This window comes from Schistocerca serialis, chromosome 3 (assembly GCF_023864345.2).
Source record: "Schistocerca serialis cubense isolate TAMUIC-IGC-003099 chromosome 3, iqSchSeri2.2, whole genome shotgun sequence".
NCBI classification, from domain to species: domain Eukaryota; kingdom Metazoa; phylum Arthropoda; class Insecta; order Orthoptera; family Acrididae; genus Schistocerca; species Schistocerca serialis.
In genome coordinates this window covers 202,883,910-202,906,079 of record NC_064640.1, presented here as the reverse complement: position 1 = coordinate 202,906,079, position 22,170 = coordinate 202,883,910, and the positions used below count along the sequence as shown (strand labels likewise).

Here is a 22,170-nt window from a genome sequence, read left to right as displayed (position 1 = left end):
ATCAGACAGACCGCTTTTCAATACAGATCTACTTAAATTCGTCAAAATCGCGAGATTTCCCGGGGTATTTACATAGAATACATTACAGGAGGAGATGTGGGAATGTAAGGGATGTGGGACTGTCAATTTAGATGTAGCAGGAGCATATAGCGCTCACTGGATTTCGTATGTTAAAAAAAATTGCCATCTACTACTTTGACTCGTATAGTAATTTGAGACCAGCAGAAGAATTGCGCCGATACTTTATTGACATGAATCAGGTGTTCTAAAATTTTCGACGCTACCACATCCTTGTGGCATTTTGTGGCCATTTTGCCTAACGTTTATCCTGGCGGATGCATAAAATGAAACACTATGCACACCACTACATTAGCTGAGATTTATATTTGATGTCATACATTTTTACCTTAACAAACCCCTCATTAATATGAAGAGTGAACTATTTTCCCGTAATAGTGCTTAACAGGGGGAGGGGGCGGGAGTGGAGCATTGCATTCATCATTCTGCAAACGAATAACAGCGTACCTGATATCACCAGAACAAGAAGAAACTTCATCTAGGTGGTCATGAAACTGTGGTAATACCTCTCGGCTCATACGATGCTGTACTTGAATGTGTATGTAGAATATTTTGCACAAGGCTTTGAGTTACATGGAAACATTAGTACCCATAAAGCAGAGATAAAGACTATACAACAAAGAATAGACTATACACACGAAGAGTCAATACGATCACTGCTATATTTTCTTGAGGGGCCAGGTGTTGGAGCATACTTATAAAATTTAACAATCTATAACACTAATGTGCCGTGAAACACGCTAATGTTACCCTCTGAGAGGACTTCAAAGTTCGACCGTGGATGTGTCTAGAGGAAAATACTTTCGAGTTTTGTGAAGTTGACAGGAAAACTAAACGGGTCTTAACCTTAAAAGTTAACAGAAGTGGTAAAATTATAAGTGAATGAAAAAAAAAATGAATGGTCACCAGCCTAATTACGCCCATTAATTTGGAAATATATATTTGAGAAATTTGGATATTAGTTATTAAAGTTACTTTGGTTGAGATTTCCCTTTGAATAGCAAACAGGATACAAACTGACCTAGTGCACTCTGTTCTGTCGGTATCAGCGGTTACCAATAACACACACACACACCAGTATTTTATGGGGAGCAAAACTGCACCGAGCTCATACTAATGACGGTTACAATCATTAGCATCACTTAATCAAAATACTGAAACATCACTGCATGAAGTGCAGAAATAATTTTGGACATGTGGAGCTCATATCTTGATTGACATAAATAACTCAAATAATAGATGAATAACATCTTAAATACACTGTTTAAGCTCCTCTACATATAGCAGTTTTCCTTAGCAACTGTAATAGTTCATTTTTATGAACAGCAGGACAAAATGATGGGGACCCATAAATTGGTATAGTTTCACTAGCCAAGGTTCTTTGATTATTGCAAAAGTAAAAACTATCTCTAAAAGCTAATCATTCACTTAAATTACTTTGCAAGGTAATAAAATGCAACACTGGGCTTAATTACCTTCAAAGGGGACCATTCATGATGGGTACCGAAACTACACTGTCTTTGAAAATGTGCATAACTTCACACTTAATGGTACAACCCAAATCGATTCATTAAAGACTTATACGTATTTGTAATTTAATCACCCGTGAAGCAGGTATTCTTGGCAATAATATTTACACAATCTAACACTGTAATCCTACGAAACTATATTTTATAATAAACTAAAGATACTTTAGCAAAAGCCTATCCAACTTCACTTGTATGGTTTTAGCTTTTAAATAATTAAGGTTTTCACTTTCCTATTCATTGATCTTTAAATTTTTGTACTTAAACTTCCTACCTTAATAATTTCACTTGGAGTAGTCCATTACCGAAGCATCCAAATTTTACTCTTACTTTAACTTTTGTTGCTACTTTTACTTTAGACAAAAGATCACTTTTATACACATGAATGCCAGAGTTGTTCATTTAAATCAGGATACTCTGTTTTAGTAGCACTTAGGTTAGGACCCTGCGTAGGTTCGTGATCAGGATTGAAGTTATGGTTTCGAACACGAATTGACGTTTCATGTGATTATTTTTGAAACATCACACAAATTAACTGGTCCATGACAATATACATTACGTAACTCAATGTACGAAGTCTGTGAAGCAGTGGCGAAGATTAATGGCAGGCGAAATGGCGGGTAACTGTACTCACAGCTCTTAATGTGCGAATGCTCTATAAAATCTCTTCTTGACGTCGGATTTTCAACATATTAGAGCCATTCCATTATTCCGTGAATACCAAATAATATCCAGACGTACATCCAAGCAAATCCCTTCTAATGCAGCTTCCAACTGCCTCTCTTAGCACCGTCAATGTGTACCGTGCTAAGACTAGCCACACACTGCATGCCGTTCACAGAAAGGAGCCGCTCAGTTCGACAGCCAAACCTACCTTTCACATCGCGCCCTGCCACTTTCGTTGAGGAGGACTTCCCTACAGCGTTTACATGTTACAAATACAAGTGTCCTAAACATGAACCGGCTTTCAACAAACATACTTCTTTCATAAACATATTCATATTATGGTATAACAACGTAAAATTTCAACATATTCTCTTGCTTTTTTCATATATACATACAAAACTCTAATTTTCTTGCCATAAATCAAGGAGTTCAAACAACACAGAATGCACACTTCATAAATTGCAGATACAAAGTTACTTAAAATAAACTTACTCCAAATCGATGTAAGTGTTACAAGTCGATTCAACAATTGGATATTCAGCCTGTTATTATGATCTGTGTAGAGTGTAATATCGCAACGAATTCATATCTTAATGATAGATAATTCACACAATCTACGGGTTTCTTCTTACAGTGAGTCCAGGCTACAAAATCATGGAAGTGACTAGCAATCCAATATACCTTCTAGGGTGTGTTCAGACATTAGACCGTCTTGAGTTAATATCACAGTTTAGAATGGGAATCTAGTCGATTTTCGTGGTGACGAAATTGAAGTACATCCTCATGTGAAGCAGCATGATGGATATAATGTGTAAGAAAAATGCAATAGCATGGGCGAATTACTAGTTTCTTAAAGCGATAGGACTGAAACTACGCAACGACGTCGCTCAGTATAACAATTCCAATTCAATATGATTATCGGATCATTCTTCACGAGTATTTCTCGCTCAAGCCTTTTGCGCTGACTATCTTTAACAAAAACTCTGAGATAAGAATTCTTATTCAACATCAAGGCGAGTTAATACTTCCAAGCAACAGTTATCTAAATTTTGAAGGAAGACTTACAATCACAGAGGAGGATGCAATGGTTTTGTCATCAACAGCACTGCAGCTTACACATGGTTCAATAAATGAGATACGAACTTAATAGTATTGAGCTCGATAACACAAGAAACGTTGGAATCATTTCAACCCTCAAAATATACGTCCCCGTATCAACTCTGGACCAGCAAAAATGAAGGACGACTCATATATGTACCTACAGATGCCCCCTTTAGCGTCTGTATCCCGCTCCAAAATTATAATGTGCTTCTTTGAGGCTAATACATGAGCCTTTATAAATGCTAAACAAGAAATGATTCTAATTTGAAGTGCTACAGATAATAACTCTTGCTCTTCTTACTATGAATGCGATGAATTTTGTTTTATGCTAAGTTATAAAAGTTTAAAGAATTACCATCTATAGTGGTGACGATTGCTCTAAGCAAAATCAGATGGTGAAATCTGGAACTATGGACATACGTATCATCACTGTAGACATTGAATCATCGCAAAACTTCCCTCCAAACGCTGGAGCGTATGTGCTACTACCCCATGTCGCCTCATAAACTACTCACCACTGAAGAATCGTACAACTGTTTGGGACTTTTATTCATCCATTGAGGGTGTTGTTTCGCCAGTGTGCGTTAGTCAAATGCAGTATTTCAGAATTCACTAGTAAATCGTTTTGGAAACATTGCACTTGCCGGGTATTGATGTTTTTAAGAATATTAGTTCCAATGAACCGGGTGCTCTCTCAAATTCCCTATCCCCAACATGTGTTATGAGCTTGGTTTAGCTTTTAAGGCTCTGTCCAAGCATAAATGGCTGATCTGATCTCATCCTGCAAGTCGCATCTATTTCACTAGCACTGTGATGGTTAATATAATCAGTAACAGCATATCCTTCTTCCTCCTCTTCTTTTTCTTCTTTTCCTTTTCTATCTCTGTCTCTCTGTCTATCATGTGTGAGAGGTATTTAATACCTTCTGTTACGTTCTGGAAAGAGAATGATGTCCGTCCTACTGTCCTAATATAGCAGCTGTAAGCTCCAGTGAACATCATCGCTGAGTTTACGTTTTATGGACACATTATGCGTAATAAACAGGTTTTGAGATAGTGTACAATTAATATACTCTGGCACTAGCTGTGATGTTGGGTTGTTCTCCTCTTTCACTCTTCCAGCTCAGATTCTTGTCGATGGACTTGTTCATTCGTGTCCCCCATCAGGGATTTGTGCAACTCTACTTTCGTTACTGTTCGCTTTATAAAACCGTTTTGTTAATCGCGCATTGAGACTTTTAGATTGTGTCATTCAAATACTTCTCATCTTTTGTAGTTGTTTCCTAGACAATGCCGTCCTATTCCGTTTATCTTATGCTGTTTGCTTCAGACTTTCTATCAATGTATAGGCATATATTAAGGTGACAAAATTCACGGGATAGGTATATGCACAAATACAGATGGCGGTACTATCGTGTACACAAGTTATAAAAGGACAGAGTAACGACGAAGCTGTCATTTGTGCTCAGCTGATTCGTGTGAAAAGGTTTCCGATGAGATTATGGCAGCACGACGGAAATTAGAAGACTTTGAATGCGGAAGGGTACTTGGAGCTACACGCATGGGACTTCCATTGGGGAAATCATTGGGTAATTCAGTATTCGGAGACCCACAGTGTCAAAAGTGTGTCGAGAATAACAGATTTCAGATATTACCTCTCACCACAAATACAGTGGCTGACGGCCTTCACTTAACGACCGAGAGCAGCGGCGTTAGCGTAAAGCTGTGAGCGCTATAAAAACAAGCAACACTGCGTGAAATAACAGCAGAAATCAATATGGGACGTACTACGTACGTATCTTTAAGGACATTGCAGCGAAATTTGATGATAATGGACTATGACAGCAGACGACCGACGCGAGTGACTTTACTAACAGCACGACGACGTCGCCTGCAGTACCTCTCCTGGGCTAGACGACGGGAAAACCGTGGCGTGTTCAGATGAGTCCCGATTTCAGTTGGCGAGAGCTAATGGTAGGATTCGAGTGTGTCACAGATCCCACGAAGCCATGGACCCAAGTTGTCAACAAGACACTGTGCTAGCTGGTAGTGGCTTCATAATCGTGTGGGCTGTTTTAGCATGGAATGGACACTGTCCTGATTACGTTTGGCTACATGGAGACCATTTGCAGCCATTCGTGGACTCCATGTTCCAAAACAACGATGAGGTTTTTACGGATGACAATGTGCCATGTCATCAGGGTGCAGTTTGTTCATGACTCGTATGAAGAACATTTTCTACAGGTTTAGCGAAATAATTTGGTCACCCAAATCGCTAGCATGTTCATGGCCTATAGCACACTGACACAGCAACGTGCTGGTACACGATTTTTTAAGCAGAATCTTCTCGAAGTTTCGTCTATATCAACCATCATTCAGTTTTCTCGTTTCTCCAATGACAAGAAAGCGATACTGTGTGTTTTGCAGGTAATCTTTGGAATCGTGGAATATATCTGGCTCAAGCAGAAGGTACTGAGTTTCCCAATATCACCAAATACGATGACACTCTTGGGATTAACTTTCTCAGGACGTGGAATATTGCCATTTTCGCTGAATGTCTGGTATGTACTCTGTCGACGCCATACAAAATCTCCTCTGATAGCTGAAATAATATTCCTGAAAATATATAAACATGTTCGAAATAGACCCCCTCAGGTTGTGTTAACAGTGATAGAACGACACTAGTGTTCCTGCAGTCAGATGTCTCAATAATTATAGAATGTATGTTATTGGAAAGTAGAGATCCATTCTGCCGGCCGAAGTGGTCGAGCGGTTCTAGACGCTACAGTCTGAAGCCGCGCGACCGCTACGGTCGCAGGTTCGAATCCTGCCTCGGGCATGGTTGTGTGTGATGTCCTTAGGTTAGTTCGGTTTAAGTAGCTCTAAGTTCTAGGGGACTGATGACCTCAGAAGCTAAATCCCATAGTGATCAGATCCATTTGAACCAGTTTTAGAGATCCACTCTTCTTCTTCTTCTTCTTCTTCTTCTTCTTTTCAGCGTCACTGCAGGATCAGTCAATTACTATGAGGCTCTTTTGGCGAAGGCGTTTGATCTGCTCAGCAATGGTGATGACCATATAATCACATTAACATACAGGGGATTTTATAGGTTTTTTATCTATTGTCCTTTCAATACAGCGGGATATATCAACATACTGAAATATGAGCATAGTTCTGTGCCTACATGTGGCGTGGTTGCTTCGTACATTTTAAGCTGTATTGATGCACAACATGAACTGAGCGATGGTTTCTTCTGGTGGATGAGAAGTTTTGCGTGCTGACTGCAACAGATTGCTGCATATTTTCTCACAGAATATATGGACATACGTCTGCCAGCTGTATTGCCAGTATAGAGCAAACTAAAACGTGTAACTAGTGTACTTTAGAGTTTTAAAAGTGTCGTTTTATAGATGGATGTACTTTCTCTCGCTATACAGCTTAATTATTTGTGGGAAGTCCCTTGCAGCGATTTCATGATCACCGAGTATCACTGACGGAGAGCACGCATTTCCGCATTTCCATGGAACAATGAGGCAATCTGCATTGGTGTCTTGCACAGACACAGTCACTCATCCATGGACAACATGACTTTGGTAACACCATATCGCGGATTTTCGAAAACCCCCACCAGATGGAGGTCATTATCCACAATTATTCCCATAATGAAGTATTTGCTGCTGCTGATGTTAAGGCTGTAATTCAGTTTAAAAAACGTTAATTTCACGTTGGACAGATTCTCCTCATGTGAAGGCTGTCCTGCTATGTGTTTCGACATTTTTACCCTTCCAGAGTTCTTATATGACTGAATGAATGAATTATCGAACACTGCACATATACTTAAAAAAACTTGTGTGCTTAATCATCACAGCTTAGGGTTATTGTTTTTTCTTTATGACTCAAGTCGTCTATCCAAAATGCTACAGTTACTATAGGTATTGTATTGTCTCTTAATTCACATCTGAATACTGACTGTTATTACAGAAGGAATGAGGGATACAGCAAAGCCACGCTGCCAGCTCTGCTTGAGAGGTGGCGTGGTGGCGGGGAGCGATGGCCATTGTTTCAGTAAGCTTTGTGTGTAGGGCTGGGAGGAGGTGGGCAGCAGAGAGACAAGACTTGTGGCTGGTGAGATGGAGGGGTGAGGGGGGTGGTATGTCTCTGCCAGCCCACTCCACCCACCGTGGGTGTTCATAGTAGCAGCAGCAGCAGTAGTGGCGTGAGTCATGTCATTGCTCAGCATGCACACCTCACCACTACTCAGTGTGGCCCAGCAGAAGCCGTGATGATAACATTCGATATGCAGCAGTACTTGTGTGATAACTGTTTTTGTAGCATGGTTCTCCTTTGGACAAACTCAGCTATAAAACATTTGATTGAAACACCTGGGGAAATAATATCACTTCTGTATGTGATTTTTTTTAAAATTTACACACACACACACTCTATATATATATATATATATATATATATATATATATATATATATATATATATATATATATATAGGGTGAGTCACCTAACATCACGGCTGGATATATTTCGTAAACCACATCAAGTACTGACGAATCGATTCCACAGACCGAACGTGAGGAGAGGGGCTAGTGTAATTGGTTAACACAAACCATAAAAATATACACGGAAGTATGTTTTTTAACACAAACCTACGTTTTTTTAGATGGAACCACGTTAGTTTTGTTAGCACATCTGAACATATAAACAAATACGTAATCAGTGCCGTTTGTTGCATTGTAAAATGTTAATTACATCTGGAGATATTGTAACCTAAAGTTGACGCTTGAGTACCACTCCTCCGCTGTTCGATCGTGTGTATCGGAGAGCACCGAATTACGTAGGGATCCAAAGGGAACGGTGATGGACCTTAGGTACAGAAGAGACTGGAACAGCACATTACGTCCACATGCTAATACCTTTCTATTGGTCTTTTTCACTGACGCACATGTACATTACCATGAGGGGTGAGGTACACGTTCGACGTGCGTTTCATAGGACGTGGAGGACGCATAAATTGGCCAGCCCGTTTTCCTGATCTTACACCTCTGGACTTCTTTCAGTGGGGAACGTTAAAGGAGAATGTGTACCGTGATGTGCCTACAACCCCAGAGGATATGAAACAACGTATTGTGGCAGCCTGCGGCGACATTACACCAGATGTACTGCGGCGTGTACGACATTCATTACGCCAGAGATTGCAATTGTGTGCAGCAAATGATGGCCACCACATTGAACATCTATTGGCCTGACATGTCGGGACACACTCTATTCCACTCCGTAATTGAAAACGGAAACCACGTGTGTACGTGTACCTCACCCCTCATGGTAATGTACATGTGCGTCAGTGAAAAAGACCAATAGAAAGGTATTAGCATGTGGACGTAATGTGCTGTTCCAGTCTCTTCTGTACCTAAGGTCAATCACCGTTCCCTTTGGATCCCTACGTAATTCGGTGCTCTCCGATACACACGATCGAACAGCTGAGGAGTGGTACTGAAGCGTCAACTTTAGGTTACAATATCTCCGGATGTAATTAACATTTTACAATGCAACAAACGGCACTGATTACGTATTTGTTTATATGTTCAGATGTGCTAACAAAACTAACGGGTTCCATTTAAAAAAACGTAGGTTTGTGTTAAAAAACATACTTCCGTGCATTTTTTTATGGTTTTTATTAACCAATTACACTAGCCCCTCTCCTCACGTTCGGTCTGTAGAATCGATTCGTCAGTATTTGATGTGGTTTACGAAATATATCCAGCGGAAACGTTAGGTGACTCACCCTGTATATATATATATATATATATATATATATATATATATATATATATATATATATATATATATATATCCCATTCATTCTGTTCTACAATACGTTGCAAGTAATTGATTTCTATAAGCCTCAAATTCACCCTGAATCTTATTCAAACGTAGAGAAGCGACGACATACATGGGTATTCTCTCTGTATATTCTGCTTCTACAGATTCTCTACTTATGGGGCCAACTGTTGTAGACGCTGGCGCCGGAGTAATACAGGCATTTATACATTGTTCTGATTCCTTTGTCTTTATTCTATGGTAACGTAAATAATTTATAAAGCCATTTATGCAGCTCTGACACATGGGCGCCAGCGATATAATCTGTCTGTCGCGCCCACCGGAGCGTTGTTTCACCATGTATCAGCATTATCCGTAATTTATGAGCATGAGTGTTGAACACATTGTTACGTAATAACTCCCACGTGAGAAAAAAATTTAACAACACTCACTGCTTCAAATACTGTCGCTACCAGAAAGTTTTACTTGTAATGTGACAGAAGGAAGACAGCTGCACTGCAGGTAGAGGTATCGAAGAAACCATTGGTAGATCAACAATTCAATATTTTTACAATATTCTGAAATATTTCAGTAAAATCATGAATGTTAGGTTTTTTCTCAAGCGCGAGCGATTGAGGGTTAAGTACTATCCCTGGCACCACGAATATCTGAATTACAGGAAGTAATGTTTCACATCCTGCTTGCTCCTGTCAACAGCAGATGGCTACACTGTAAAAGCTCGGTCATTGTACCACTATTTCGTACTGCTACCAATCGATTGTTGCGCGGTTAAAAAACGCAACAGATTTGTAAATTAAATATTTTCCACATCTAAAATGTTGAAACATTCGAAAATGTTTCCAAAATAAGGAGGCATTGTAAAATGTGCTATGTTTGCTCCGAGTAGCCAGGACCTGCTTGAGGCTATTACAAGAAAAAACGCTATAAGACTCAAATCAATGAATGTGATGTCACAATATTGTAAACATAAGTCTGCAATGTAAAGGGAATCACGAGTTAGTTCACATATACACATATTCGTCAAAATAGTGTCGAAAATTCGAAGGTATGTACCCCAGTGCTAGATTTCCACTGCTAATAGCAGTTGACATATGAGAATGTAGGTATAATAATATTATAAACGCTTAATATCAAATCCTCAACATATCATTCGTGTTCAGACTTCCAATAAGTAAAACTTATACAAAATGGCTGTAAATGTAACTAGGTATGGTACCTCAACATTGCAGTGTATCACAATGATAGCGCCGGTTCGCAGAGGAGAAGATATCGACGTTGCAATGCACAGAAAACAGAGACACAATAATGTGATTACAACAGCAATAGTGGTGTGGAATTACCAACAACGACGAACATACGTAATTATATTCCGTAACAGAGCAGTTGGAAACCAAGGTACAAGTTGTGGTGCACATTCGCCGTCTGCACCTGGAAGTAGCTGAGTGTTTGGAATGTACAATTGGTAATGTAACTAGTATGACATCACAACTTCGGTGCGGGGCCCATATTTCTCTTGGGCTGTCACAGCTCAGTAGCCAGAACTATTGTACTGTCGCTGTGCTTTTGAGCAAATACGAGGGCAGTTCAATAAGTAATGCAACACATTTTTTTCTGAAACAGGGGTTGTTTTATTCAGCATTGAAATACACCAGGTTATTCCCCAATCTTTTAGCTACACAACACTATTTTTCAACGTAATCTCCATTCAATGCTACGGCCTTACGCCATCTTGAAATGAGGGCCTGTATGCCTGCACGGTACCATTCCACTGGTCGATGTCGGAGCCAACGTCGTACTGCATCAATAACTTCTTCATCATCCGCGTAGTGCCTCCCACGGATTGCGTCCTTCATTGGGCCAAACATATGGAAATCCGACGGTGCGAGATCGGGGCTGTAGGGTGCATGAGGAAGAACAGTCCACTGAAGTTTTGTGAGCTCCTCTCGGGTGCGAAGACTTGTGTGAGGTCTTGCGTTGTCATGAAGAAGGAGAAGTTCGTTCAGATTTTTGTGCTTATGAACACGCTGAAGTCGTTTCTTCAATTTCTGAAGAGTAGCACAATACACTTCAGATTTGATTGTTTGACCATGGGGAAGGACATCGAACAGAATAACCCCTTCAACGTCCCAGAAGACTGTAACCATGACTTTACCGGCTGAGGGTATGGCTTTAAACTTTTTCTTGGTAGGGGAGTGGGTGTGGCGCCACTCCATTGATTGCCGTTTTGTTTCAGGTTCGAAGTGATGAACCCATGTTTCATCGCCTGTAACAATCTTTGACAAGAAATTGTCACCCTCAGCCACATGACGAGCAAGCAATTCCGCACAGATGGTTCACTTTTGCTCTTTATGGTGTTCGGTTAGACAACGAGGGATCCAGCGGGAACAAACCTTTGAATATCCCAACTGGTGAACAATTGTGACAGCACTACCAACAGAGATGTCAAGTTGAGCACTGAGTTGTTTGATGGTGATCCGTCGATCATCTCGAACGAGTGTGTTTGCACGCTCCGCCATTGCAGGAGTCACAGCTGTGCACGGCCGGCCCGCACGCGGGAGATCAGACAGTCTTGCTTGACCTTGCGGCGATGATGACACACGCTTTGCCCAACGACTCACCGTGCTTTTGTCCACTGCCAGATCACCGTAGACATTCTGCAAGCGCCTATGAATATCTGAGATGCCCTGGTTTTCTGCCAAAAGAAACTCGATCACTGCCCGTTGTTTGCAACGCACATCCGTTACAGACGCCATTTTAACAGCTCCGTACAGCGCTGCCACCTGTCGGAAGTCAATGAAACTATACGAGACGAAGCGGACAAGAAATTTCCGGTTTTTTCAACCAAAATTGGCCGAGAAAAAAAAATTTGTTGCATTACTTATTGAACTGCCCTTGTAGAATGTTGTATAACATATGTGACTGCTTGCAATGCTTGCTCTGTAATCGTATAATCATACAATCACATGTGTTTCTACCTAGTTATGCGCAATACATTAAAATTGTTTATGCTGAGGGCCAACTGAGAAATTCCTACATCAAGTGTCGATACTCCACAGGCCTTCTGTAATTCGTTACAAATTTACAGCATTGCGACTTGTCTACATATAACAGCATCACCCACGTCTGACGATTAACTGTGGAGTTGCGCTGCAGTTATCAGTGTGTTGGGTGATTCTGCGAGTATGTTTCAAACATTGTTTTCAACGAAAAACAGTGGCCTGTTGTGCAGCTGCGAGTTGTACTAACCACTACAGACAACGAAAAAAGTTAGTAATTAAGTTTCATATACGAGGGTTATACGGAAAGTAAGGAATGATCGGTCGCGAAATGGAAACCACGGTGAAAATCCGATGAAGTTTAGCACAGGTGTGTTTGCCAGTGTCTCTAGTATGCCTGTCGATCGCGTTACGTCGTTCTTTTTAGTTCTGAGCACACAGGGAGCACATAAAGATACCTGGAACAATAGTGCCTCCCGCCAAGTACGAGGGCCTGATGAGAAATTTCGCCTGAAGCTATGTAGCCAACATTACATAACTATCATGCGTTTTCTTCTTCAAGACAATTCTCAGCCGCTTTCTGCAGGGGCAGTGAAGATGTTTCTGCATCGTTTTCAATAGGAAATGTTTGATTCTCCACAATACTGCCCTTAATTGTCTCCCTCTGAGTTTAACCTCTGCTCACATGAACCGCTGGCTATGAAGACAACAGTTTGGCACAGACAACGAGCTGTAGGCCAGCGTAGAGAATTGGCGGAAAGCACTGACGGATGCCTTCTGTAACGAGGGTATTGGCTAGTTGGTTCAACGCTACGGCAAACGTCTAAGTCGGATCTGCCACTATGGAGATAAGTAGCTGGAAGTTGTAGCTAACTGTTGCAAATAAAAAAGTTTTGACTTCCACTGTGGTTTCCATTTCGTGACCTATCGTTCCTTACTTTCCGAATAGCCCTCGTACATCCTGGGAACAATAACTTGAAACAAAAATGGATAAATACTTGTAAATGTACCAATATATTTGCAGCTGATAATACTCGTGTGTGCTCAGCTGATTCCGATTATGAAAGCAATTAGAAAAGTGAACTGTAGAATTTTCCTCCGAAACTTAAGCTGAAGCTTGACGCTGTTCTAGCTCTATATCTGCCATCCACCAAAGTTGATTTACGGAGTAGTTATGAGGCTAAAAATGAGAGAAAAATTCGGGCACAAAAACAAAAGTCAGCGTACAGAAGGAGAAGAGATTTTTAAGGTAAGTAAACTACCAAGTCACGAAAAAACTGCTAGTTGAGGAAACTATAAAAACACAGAATTCTGTAAACGTGACAATGTGCGTTCGTGCCAACAATTTGAAATTATGCGTGAATAAATATACACTCATGGAAAAAAATCTCAACACCAAGAAGAAGCTGTGCGGCATAAACGAAAGTTGGTAGGCGTGTTTCTACAACTGAAACATGATGTCTATTAAAATAGCATGTAATAGAGTCATGACAAAGTGGATGTTCCTTCTACGATGTTGCAGAATGACTTGGCAGGAATGTAGCCACGGTACACGACTCCTGGCAGCAGTGGTCACGAGAATGTACGGTCGCAAGAAGACCGGGCTCCGGACGGCCACGTGGCACTACCGAGAGGCAAGACCATCGTGTACGGCTTATGGCTCTGGCGCATCCTATTGCATCTTCAACAACGATCTGAGCAGCAGTTGGCACCATAGTGACACAACGAACTGTTTCAAATCGGTTACCTCAAGGAGAGCTCCGAGACAGAAGCCCTGTAACGTGCGTTTCACTGACACCAAACCACTGCCATCTGCGGCTTCAGTGGTGTGAAGCAAGAGCTCATTAGAGGGAAACATGGAGGTCTGTTGAGGGCCTGCCACTAACCAGTCTGCGTGCTGGACACACTGGAACTACGATTTCGTTTGACAGAAGCAGCAATCTCGTTCTTATCAAATGACTGCAACTCTGTACGGCAATTTGGTGATTCGACCTGTTGTGCTGCCATTCATGAACAGCATTCCAGGATAATTGAACACTCTCTGCAGAGTGTCGACATGTTCGATCAACAGTTCTGTCAGGTCCTGCAGAAAGTGTCATCACTTCTGTCACTAAGCTGGTCGTAGGTTGTATTCCAAAAAGGAACAGCAGAGAAACAGAAGTGATAACACTTCCTGCAGGAGCTGACCATCATTTTGCAGGACAATGCTCAAACACGTACAGTGCAAGCTGTTACTGATATGTTTGACTGATGGGGCTGCTAAGTGCTATACCACCTACTGCACTCCTCTGACTTAAGCCCTCGTAAGTTCAACTCGATTTCTAAACTGAAGGAAACACTTCACGGCATTCGTTTCAGAACTACTACAAATTCGTCGGGCAATAGACCGCGCCGCTCGAACTGTCGACACAACTGGCACTCCTAAGAGTATGCTACGTCTTCCACATCGCTGGCAACGGGTAATACACAATGCTGGTGACTGCTTTGAAGTTCAGTAAAACTTTGAAACACGTATCTATTTTGTACGAGCTGTAAATAAATAGTAGCCACTATTAAAGTTCCAACCCTCGTATAAAACAAAAAGCTCAGAATTGTTGCTGTCATACAGTATTAATTTATTTAGTTAACTGGTTCCAGCGTGCAAGGCCGTCATCATGCTGCAACCGACTGTCGCTATCCAAGAAGATCAAGTACTGATTATCAACATTGGAAATGTATGGAGAGCTAGGTTCAGACGCATATTAAACGCCATCTTTGATAGTGTGATAGAAACGCAATGTAAAATGTTAAATATATGTGAAGCGAACTATCTAGGTAACATTAAGACGAAACATCGGGAAAAGAGTGTGTGTTTGCATATATTAATTTCTAAATTTGCGCATTACATTATTAGAAACATTTGCTAAATGCGCAATCGCTAGTACTGACTGCTTTAGTCACTTTCCGTATTTTGACAGACCCTATTGAAGTACAAATATCAGATTTATGGTTCTGTTCCCTGTACTAAATCTGTTATACGAAGTGGGCAAAATAAAATTGACCCGCAAACTATTTGCAATAAGATTGACGCGAGGTTGACCGTTGTCAACGAAAATCAATGAAGGCGCTAGAAGTGGCCACAATTGACGTCCATGCAGCCAAGTGCTCGATTTATCAAACTGTAGACACGCTTAGGAGCTTTGCCTGAGAGATAGCAGCAATAGAGTATTCAGTGCGCGTTTTCAGTGTTGTGTGTAGGTCCTACAGTGCATGACGATTATCTGAGTACACCTCACCAATTTACCCACGGGTAAAATACACAGGGAGAGAGATCAGGTGAGCGAATTTGCCAGGAGTTTACACTGCCTCTGCTGATTGTCCTTTCCTCACCGAACACCTCACGTATTTGTGACTGGATTGTCAAGACGGTATGTGATGTTGCTCCGTCTTGCTGAAAATGTCAAATGGTTCAAATGGCTCTGAACACTATGGAACTTAACATCGGAGGTTATCAGTCCCCTAGAACTAAGAACTACTTAAACCTAACTAACCTAAGGACATCACACACATCCATGCCCGAGGCAGGATTCGAACCTGCGACCGTAGCGGTGGCGCGGTTCCAGACTGAAGCGCCTAGAACTGCTCGGCAACAACGGCCGGCCGCTGAAAATGTCCATACGGCCATTCATCATCAGTTTCTGGACATACTCATTACCTTTAACAGTTTGATGAAATAATCGTGTCACTATGCGAGCGCAGGATATTATGCACCAAACACCAATATTGAGGTTATGCAACGGCACTTCAAAGTGCTGATAGAAATTTTCTGTTGCATAATGGCAAATGATCTGTGAGTTCGCATACCCTGGCAGCTAAACTATGCTTCATCTAAAGGAATGAAAAACTGAGGATCCACAAGTCCCGGTTCCATTTTACTCAGAAACCCCCGGCAGAATTCATCAGTTCCTCTGTACGCTTTAGCTAATTCACAATTGTAAATTTACAAGAATATACATGCAGATACTGTCTGATAATGTTTCGACACCATCATCTCTTAATTCTCACTTCACAGATAAACAGCGTTGAGATTTCGTTGTAGTTTGTTCCACGCTTTTCTTCACTCGGGCAATGTTTTCTGGTATTCGAACTATTTTCGGATAGGTATAGTTTTCATTTGCTACGGAGCTCGTGTTGCACCTATTTGCCACAGTTCCGCACGCGTTTTCCACCTATTGTCCTTTATATATACTTCGACAATGAACACATGCTGTTTCGTCTCGAGTACCATTTTGTGTTCGATTCAACTGGTCACTATGCACTAAGCTTGTCTTATTGGCTCACACGAAAAAAAAATGGTTCAAATGGCTCTGAGCGCTATGGGACTTAACATCTGAGGTCATCAATCCCCTAGACCTTAGAACTACTTAAACCTAACTAACCTAAGGACGTCACACACATCCATGCCCGAGGCAGGAGTCGAAGCGCCTAGACCTGCTTGGCCACAACGGCCGGCACAGACGAAAAGGCACAGCCAAGTACTCGAGGCAGAACATGAGGAAATGTGCATGTGGCAGCACCCGATAGGTGCTTCGTAATACTGGGTTGCCGCATTTTCTGTTATGGACAAGTTCTGTTCATTAATACACTACTGGCCATTAAAATTGCTACACCACGAAGATGACGTGCTACAGACGCGAAATTTAACCGACAGGAAGAAGATGCTGTGATATGCACATGATTAGCTTTTCAGAGCATTCACACAAGGTTGGCGCCGGTGGCGACACCTACAACGTGCTGACATGAGGAAAGTTTCCAACCGATTTCTCATACACAAACAGCAGTTGACCGGCGTTGCCTGGTAAAACGTTGTTGTGATGCCTCGTGTAATGAGGAGAAATGCGTACCGTCACGTTTCCGACTTTGATAAAGGTCGGATTGTAGCCTATCGCGATTGCGGTTTATCGTATCGCGACATTACTGCTCGCGTTGGTCGAGATCCAAAAACTGTAGGCAAAATATGGAATCGGTGAGTTCAGGAGGGTAATAAGGAACGCCGTGGTGGATCCCAACGGCCTCGTATCGCTAGCAGTCGAGATGACGGCATCTTATCCGCATGGTTGTAACGGATCGTGCTGCCACGTCTCGATCCCTGAGTCAACAGATGGGGACGTTTGCAAGACAACAACCATCTGCACGAACAGTTCGACGACGTTTGCAGCAGCATGGACTATCAGCTCGGAGACCATGGCTGCGGTTACCCTTGACGCTGCATCACAGACAGGAGCGCCTGCGATGGTGTACTCAACGACGAACGTGGGTGCACGAATGGCAAAACGTCATTTTTTCGGATGAATCCAGGTTCTGTTTACAGCATCATGATGGTCGCATCCGTGTTTGGCGACTTCGTGGTGAACGCACATTGGAAGCGTGTATTCGTCATCGCCATACTGGCGTATCACCCGGCGTGATGATATGGGGTGCCATTGGTTACACGTCTCGGTCACCTCTTGTTTGCATTGACGGCACTTTGGACTGTGGACGTTACATTTCAGATGTGTTACGACCCTTGGCTCTATCCTGCTTACATGGCAGACGCTCTATCCATCTGAGCTACAATACATATGTAGAATTGTGGACAGTCGGGAATTTGAGTCTCACGGGAAGCGTGCAAGGGATAAGTCCCTGCAGTCGCGCTACTCATCTGTGTCCTCGGTGGCTCAGATGGATAGAGCGTCTGCCATGTAAGCAGGAGGTCCCGGGTTCGAGTCCCGGTCGGGGCACACACTTTCAGCTGTCCACATCGAGGTATATCAACAACACCTGTCGGCAGCTGAGGTTTTCATTTAGTCATAATTTATTCCAGGGAAAAGCTGCACGGTCATCAACAGTAACTGTTCTTTCGCGAACAAGTTACTGTCTTCGTATATATAATTACATGTCAGTCATAAATATTTTCCAGACAACTTTCATTTTGCCTACCGTGTATCTGACGTGGACCTCAATAAATTATGTATTTTAGCTACTTGAAAGGAACAGTTCTGAATACCTTGCTAGTTCGCTATTGTTTTATGGGGCTGTGACGCCGTTCACTTAGGTTTTCAAGTAGTCTTTGACAGTCCTGCTAGTCACTCACTTGGCAACATGACTTTGCCTCATTCGACTACACTTTGTGTTATAATTCTGCGGTTAATAGACTTTTGTTTCGCATGTTGAAGAGTGGACGGGAAACTGGATTTCCATTTGTTACGAAGGAGCTTCAGATCCTTGTCAGGGTACCCAGACTGGGGTTTTCTACGGTTTCCCTAAATCGCTTAAGGTAAATGCCTCGATGGTTTCTTTGGAGAGGACAGATTTAACTGTTAATCCTTCCCCAATCTGGGCTTGTGTTCCGATTCTAATTGCCTTGTCATCGAAGGGGCCAAGAACCCTAATCTTCGTTCGATCCTTCAAATCCTCTTAACTTTTCTTCAAAATAAAAAACACAATACGTGATGTCGATATTCCCGCTGTTTTGCCGATTTTTTAGTGTAATATAGAGGCAAAGATTTTGGATTTCTCTATCCTACTCTGCCCCGATAGCACCCAATTTATAGTCACACGACCGGCGGTAAGGCAGAGACCGGTGGAACCAAGAGGAGGTTCCTGAGGTCGATGAGGGCGTTGTCACGAGCTGAATGGCTAACCAGATCATAGTAAAGTCGTCTTAAGCATATACAACAGTCCACGGAGCAAACCAAATCACAAATGTGTAACACGCAATGTCAAAACTCTACTGTTGGATGACGCGTAACTAAAGGCTTCAGATACTAGAACGAGACTGACTGGCAAGTACTAGGCCGGGGTATTCACAACAGTCTTACGTCAGCCTCGCGCAGGGACAAGCTGCGACTTCAGTATGTTTCTCTCACCAGTTATACTCAGGCTGGCGAGGAATCTGAAACACTGTCTGATACTAATAAGATAATTGTAGGTAAGACATTAAGCAAAGTACGATAACTGTGTATCGAACGACTGAAGACCATCGGTCCCATATCCCAAGCCACAACACACTTGTGTAAAATGGTGTAACATCGATATAAAATAGTTACGAAATCAAATGGTTCAAATGGCTCTGAGCACTATGGGACTTAACTTCTGAGGTCATCAGTCACCTAGAACTTAGAACTACTTAAACCTAACTAACCTAAGGACATCACACACACCCATGCCCGAGGCAGGATTCGAACCTGCGACCATAGCGGTCGCGCGGATCCAGACGGTAGCGCCTAGAGCAGCTCGGCCACACTGGCCGGCAACGAAATCCAGAGAGACTTTCGTATGACCAGCATCAAGTGCAGACATTGTTTGCTGAGCCTCAAAAGAACTCAACTAATTAACTTAAAAATTATGAGAACTTGCTTAATAGCTTGCTGGTCCACCTTTGGGACGTAATACGGCAGTGATTGTGCAAGGCATGGATTCGAGAATTCCTCGATAGATTTCCGGAGATATATAGCTCAAAATTTTCCGAACCAGGCCACGCAATTCCACTACATTACGAGCCGGCGGTTTGTGAGCGAGTTGGCGTCCCAGTTGTGTTCCATTGGGTTGATATGAGGCAGATTTGACGGCAATCTCTTCCTGAAACCACTCTAGCGCGATTCTGGCCTAGTGTCAAAGACAGCTATCTTGATGCAAGATGTCATCGTCGTCGGGTAAGGCATCAAGCATGAAGTAGTCGCTCTCAGGAGGACTAGGGTTTGAATCCATGGCCAGCCATCATGTTTTGCGTTTTGTCTAGTTCAGCTAAATGTTTAACGCGAATAAATCACCTAATAGTATCCGATTACATGATTAGTGGCGAACAGACGGAATACATCACACAGATTATATACATAGTGATGATACTAAAAAACGATTCGAAATAGGACAAAAAAGTAAAATCCGCTGTAACGGAATCGAGTCATATATAAAGATTTGGGGGAGGACTTCTGGGTAAGTGAATTGCTTCTGAAAAGGAAATCGTATACGGAACTTTAAGAGGCTGGATAATCGCTAGTGCAAGAGAGAGGTTCACACATGGCTGTGCACCTTTCCTCACTCGCTTGCATCTTATACAACATCGTCTGCATCTGAATGTTTCTGTTATGAGGCTTGTTGCACGGCTGCTTCCCATAAGCACCCAATGCGACTAAATCAGTATCCATTGCACCCCAGTGATTTCCAAAGCGTTCTCTAGACCATTTGCAGAGTAAACTCATCCGAAAGACAGAGCTACAGAATAAGGATAGCTGCAGTTGAAACAGCTACTAGCAGAGAAAATATTGCAATTTGGACAGCGCCAAGGACATTATAGAAAACGCATTTAATGTCCTAGATCAAAACAAATAAAGCTTAATAAATAATAATTATGTTAATAAAAATAAATGCTTAACATAACGTGTTATTAAATAGGATTTAAAAGTATAAAATAATTTCTCCTAGCCCCATACAGGCTGCTAACGCCATACAAATAAATTATGAATGTTTGTGATAGTGAATTTTTGAGAGTTATGAAATACTTATAAAATGATATATACATATATACAAAGAAAGCAGGTGTTGACAGATGTGAAAATTACTGAACTATCAGTTTAATAAGCCACGACTGCAAAATACTAATGCGAATTCCTTACAGACGAATGGAAAAACTGGTAGAAGCTGACATCGAGGAAGATCAGTTTGGATTCCGTAGAAATGTTGGAACACGTGAGGCAATACTGACCCTACGACATTAAGGAAAGGCAAACCTAAGTTTCTAGCATTTGTAGACTTAGAGAAAGCTTTTGACAACGTTTACTGGAATACTCTCTTTCAAATTTTGATGATGGCAGGGTTAAAATGCAGGGAGCGAAAGGCTATTTACAATTTGTACAGAAACCAGATGGCAGTTACAAGAGTCGAGGGGCATGAAAGGGAGGCAGTGGTTCGGAAGGGAGTGAGACAGGGTTGTAGCCTATCCCCGATGTTATTCAATCTGTATATTGAGCAAGCAGTAAAGGAAACAAAAGAAACATTCGGAGTAGGAATTAAAATCCATGGAGAAGAAATAAAAACTTTGAGGTTCGCCGATGACATTGTAATTCTGTTAGAGACAGCAAAGGACCTGGAAGAGCAGCTGAACGGAATCGATAGTGTCTTGAAAGGAGGATATAAGAAGAACACCAACAAAATCAAAACGAGGATAATGGAATGTAGTCGAATTAAATCGGGTGATGCTGAGGGAATTACATTAGGAAATGAGACGCTTAAAGTAGTAGAGGAGTTCTGCTATTTGGGGAGCAAAATAACTGATGATGGACGAAGTAGAAAGGATATAAAATGTAGACTGGCAATGGCAAGGAAAGCGTTTCTGATGAAGAGAAATTTGTTAACATCGAGTATAGATTTAAGTGTCAGAAATTCGTTTCTGAAAGTATTTGCATGGAAGTGAAACGTGGACGATAAATAGTTTAGACAAGAAGAGAATAGAAGCTTTCGCAATGTGGTGCTACAGAAGAATGCTGAAGATTAGTTGGATAGATCACATAACTAATGTGGAGGTATCGAATAGAATTGTATAGAAGAGAAATTTGTGGCACAACTTGACTAGAAGAAGGGATCGGTTGGCAGGGCATATTCTGAGGCATGAAGGGATCACCAATTTAGTATTGGAGGGCAGCGTGGAGGGTAAAAATCGTAGAGGGAGACCAAGAGATGAATACGCTAAACAGATTCAGAAGGATGTAGGTTCCAGTAGGTACTGGGAGATGAAGAAGCTTGCACAGGATAGAGTAGTATGGAGAGCTGCATCAAACCAGTCTCTGGACTGAAGTCCACAACAACAACCCATATATAACCGATCCATGAATAGGTCACCTCCTAACTATTATCTGTTGCATGTGATCCACGTTTTTTTTATGAATCTTACTGCCGGTCGTTGTGGCCAAGCGCTTCAGTCTGGAACCTCGCGAC

At 41.8% G+C, this 22,170-nt stretch overlaps 1 protein-coding gene and 1 non-coding gene across 4 annotated transcripts in view; one reads left to right on the top strand and one right to left on the bottom strand.

The window, feature by feature from the left end:
* Positions 1-22,170, bottom strand: part of LOC126469917 (ras-related protein Rab-3) — an 853,612-nt gene that overhangs the window by 542,788 nt on the left and 288,654 nt on the right. The window lies entirely within an intron of this gene.
* On the top strand, positions 17,905-17,978 carry Trnat-ugu (transfer RNA threonine (anticodon UGU)). Its single transcript has one exon. It is a non-coding gene; the product is annotated as a tRNA-Thr (tRNA).